Below are 4,557 nucleotides of genomic sequence, written 5' to 3' on the forward strand. Positions count from 1 at the left end.
CGTGACTATATATAGCCCGACCCTATCGGTGTGACCGAGTGGAACAACTCGGTGGCACCGAGATTCATAACTGCGTGCAGTTACTGAAACTCGGTGTGACCGAAAGGTTCAAATCAGTTGCACCGAGATCGAAAACCTAGATCAACTTAATGATCTCGGTAGGACCGAAAGTGGAGTATCGGTCAGACCGAGAATCATAAAGAGGTTTTGGAAGTTTAAGTCTATGATGAATCGGGGACTCCGAGCGCTCCTCACACAGAGTGGTTCGAATCTGACTTGATCAAATTTTGTGATGCAGCATGAATAGAGTTTGATACGAGAAAAGCATAGATAGCTAGAGGACGTTCTTAGGCATTCTTGTCCATCCACTTGGCAAAAGAGGATAAAACCAAGCAATCAAAACAACAAGTGGATGTCCTCGAATGAGTAAAATATGCAGTCAGCATGCTCACACAATAAGATGGCAAATGAAATATGTGGCAAGGCATGCACAACCAATTCTAGCATTTATCAAGCAATTTGCGATGACTAGGTCATCTATATATGAGTACATTGACTTAGGAGTCAAGTGAGAACACTTGATCATAGGTCATACTCATTGTTTAAGCTCAAGTGGGGTTACCACTATTACATAAAGCATTGTTGTGTTCACATCTTTAGAGTTGCTTTAGCTCAAATCTTAGAGTAAAGCTCCCCCTAGATGTGATATCCCCCCTAAGAGGGATGAACTAACCTTGGGTTTTGTCGATGATGACTTCATGTAGATATTGAAGATGTGGATGCTCAATGTTGATGTAGATCTCTTGGAGCTATCCATTTGAGTGAATTGCACTTTCAATACCTACATGGGTTAGTCCCACAAGGAACAAACAAGGATATCCATAGACATAGAGTGATGCACACAAAAGATGATGTCCATGAAAACTTTTAGGTTACCTTGTCCCTTGTCTTACCAACAAGAGGGTTTGTGACTCCTTGAACTAGTGTAAGATGTGGAAGTTGATTGCACTTGTTCTTGCCAAAATGATAAGAGTGAAGTATGTTGGCGGAGTCACCCTCAAGAACTCTCTAGTTCTTCTTCTTTTGGATCCACATCATCTTGATGGGAATCCTTGGAGTTGTAGTCGTACTTGATGAAGTGGAACTTGAAGTAGTCTTGGGAATCCACTTGACTAAGGTCTTAGGAGCTTCTTCAAATGCATCAATTTCCTCTTGAAGCTTGTCCTTGCCTTTTTGCTCGTAGTCTTGTGGTGGAAGATCATCTTGAGCATGTGTCCCCTTGAAAGAAGTATTCTTCTCTTGTTGAGGGACAAACTTTGTCTTGGGGTATTGATCTTCTTCCCATTCAACTCCATTGGCATTGAACTTTCGTTCAAAACCAACACCTTGATTCTTCCGGTGCATTCCTTGCTTGCGCACAATTTCCTCGAATTGCTTACTCCCGGCAAGGCTTTTGTACACTCCTTTCTCTATAATTCCCTTCAATAAGCTATTTTCTTTCTCAAGTGTAACTTGGCTAAGAGAATCATTAGTGGAATCAAGAGAACTACTAGAAGCAACAATATTGGATTTAGCATGATCATTGTTACTACTAGAGGAAGAATCTTTCTTGTTAGACTTGACTTGAGGCATGTAAGTGGATAAGAGTAAACGCTTGGCAATGTAAGAAGAACTTTCCTTGCGGAGATCATCATTGATTGCCTTTAAGAACTCATGCTCTTGCTCAAGATTGAGCTTTTCAAAGCGTACTTTCTCATGAGCTCTTAAAAGTTCTCGATGATCTTCGAAGATAGTGTCATGAGCTAACTTAAGAGTTTTTAGTTCTTTAGTTAGAGCCTCAATCTTCTCCTTATCATTGTCACTCGTGTTAGCATGATTAATTGGTCTTTCATCATAGTATTCATCACTAGAGTTTTCACCAAGCAAATCATCACCTAACAAGTCATCTTCATCACTATTGAAATCAACGTACTCGGGGTGTGTTACCTTAGGACCTTTGGCCATGAAGCATCTTCCAATTCCTTCATTTGGTGAGTCAAATATGTCGTAGGAGTTGGTTGACACAAGTGCTAGACCGGCAACACCTTCATCTTGAGTATCTTCCGAGTCAGAGTGATAACTTCTCTCGGAGTGGCTGTCGGAGTCGGAGCCGGATACCCATTCACCAACATGTGCTTGATGTCTTCGTCTTGTGTAGCTCCTTGATGATTTTTCCTTCCTTTCCGAATCCTTGCTTCTCCGTGAGTATCTTCGTTCATAACGATCATCTTTACTCCTTCTCTCTCTTGGTGGTGATCCTTTGCTTCTTCTTTTTGGAGAATCTTCTCTTCTCTTGTAGGGAGCCGTACACTCATTGGAATAGTGTCCGGGTCATTGTAGGACCTTGACTTGGAGCTTCTATCTTTGCTTCTACTCTTGTAGAACTTGTTGAAGTTCTTCACCATTAAGCTCAATTCTTCATTGAAGTCTTGTTTCTCACTTGATGATGTAGGGGCTTCACATGAGGCTTTATAGGCACCACTTGATTTGTTGTGAAGTTCCTCTTTATCCTTAAGTGACATCTCATGAGCAACAATTCTTCCAATCACCTCCGTTGGCTTGAGATCTTTGTAATTGGGCATCATTTGGATCAATGTGCACACGGTATCATATTTTCCATCCAAGGCTCTTAGGATCTTCTTGATGATGAATCTATCGGTCATCTCTTCACTTCCTAAGCCGGCAATCTCATTTGTGATGAGAGCAAGCCTAGAGTACATTTCAGCGACACCTTCACCATCCTTCATCTTGAACTTGTCAAGTTGGCTTTGAAGCACATCCAACTTGGATTCCTTGACGGAGTCGGTACCTTCGTGCATATCAATCAAAGTGTCCCAAATTTCCTTTGCATTCTCAAGGCGGCTGATTTTGTTGAATTCTTCGGGGCACAATCCGTTGAAGAGAATATCACAAGCTTGAGCATTGTATTGCAACATCTTCAACTCATCCGCGGTAGCTTCACGGTTTGGTTCTCTCCCATCAAAGAAGTCACCTTGCAAACCAACACACACAATAGCCCAAACAGCGGGGTTATGTCCAAGAATATGCATTTTCATTTTATGCTTCCAACTAGCAAAATTAGTACCATCAAAGTAAGGACCTCTACGGTGATAATTTCCCTCGCTAGACGCCATACTCTCCTAGGTTGTGAAACCAAGGCTATGACCACCAAAAGCTATGGAGATCAAGCAAATGGAGACCAAAGCTCTGATACCACTTGTAGGATCGAAAGTATGTCTAGAGGGGGGGTGATTAGACTACTTGACCAAATAAAACTTAACCTTTTCCCAATTTTAGTTCTTGGCAGATTTTAGCTAATTTAGAACAAGTCAAGCAATCATCACATCACTCAAGCAAGCATGCAAAGAGTTTATGGGCAGCGGAAAGTAAAGCATGCAACTTGCGAGAATGTAAAGGGAAGGGTTTGGAGAATTCAAACGCTATTGGAGACACGGATGTTTTTCCCGTGGTTCGGATAGGTGGTGCTATCCTACATCCACGTTGATGGAGACTTCAACCCACGAAGGGTAACGGTTGCGCGAGTCCACACATGGCTCCACCCTAGGGCAACGGTTGCGCGAGTCCACACAGGGCTCCACCCACGAAGGGTCCACGAAGAAGCAACCACCCACAAAGGGTCCACGAAGAAGCAACCTTGTCTATCCCACCATGGCCATCGCCCACACAGGACTTGCCTCACTAGTGGTAGATCTTCACGAAGTAGGCGATCTCCTTGCCCTTACAAACTCCTTGGTTCAACTCCACAATCTTGTCGGAGGCTCCCAAGTGACACCTAGCCAATCTAGGAGACACCACTCTCCAAGAAGTAACAAATGGTGTGTAGGTAATGAACTCCTTGCTCTTGTGCTTCAAATGATAGTCTCCCCAACACTCAACTCTCTCTCATAGGATTTGGATTTGGTGGAAAGAGGGTTTTTGTGGAAAGCAACTTGGGAAGGCTAGAGATCAAGATTCATATGGTAGGAATGGAATGTCTTGATCTCAACACATGAGTAGGTGGTTCTCTCTCAGAACATATGAGTTGGAATGGTGTGTGTGTTCTGATGGCTCTCTCCTCGAATGAGAAGGAGGTGGAGGGGTATATATAGCCTCCACACAAAATCCAACCGTTACATACAATTTACCAATCTCGGTGGGACCGAATCAGAAAACTCGGTCTGACCGAAGTAGTAAACCTAGTGACCGTTAGGAATTTCGGTGGGACTGACATGCAACTCGGTAGGACCGATTCGGTTAGGGTTTGGGCATAACGTAATCTCGGTGAGACCGATTACACAAACTCGGTGAGACCGAATTTGGTAATTAGCTAACCAGAGAGTTGGTCAGGCAAACTCGGTGGGACCGATTTGCTCTTTCGATGAGACCGAGTGGAACTCGGTGAGACCGAAAAGTTACAAAGGGGAAACACTGAGTTTACATTGCAATCTCGGTGGGACCGATTCGCTCTTTCGGTAAGACTGAAAAGTTACAAAAGGGAAACAGAGAGTTTGCAACCCC

Source organism: Triticum urartu, chromosome 3A, assembly GCF_056163025.1.
Source record: "Triticum urartu cultivar PI428250 chromosome 3A, HENAU_Tu73, whole genome shotgun sequence".
Lineage (NCBI taxonomy): Eukaryota > Viridiplantae > Streptophyta > Magnoliopsida > Poales > Poaceae > Triticum > Triticum urartu.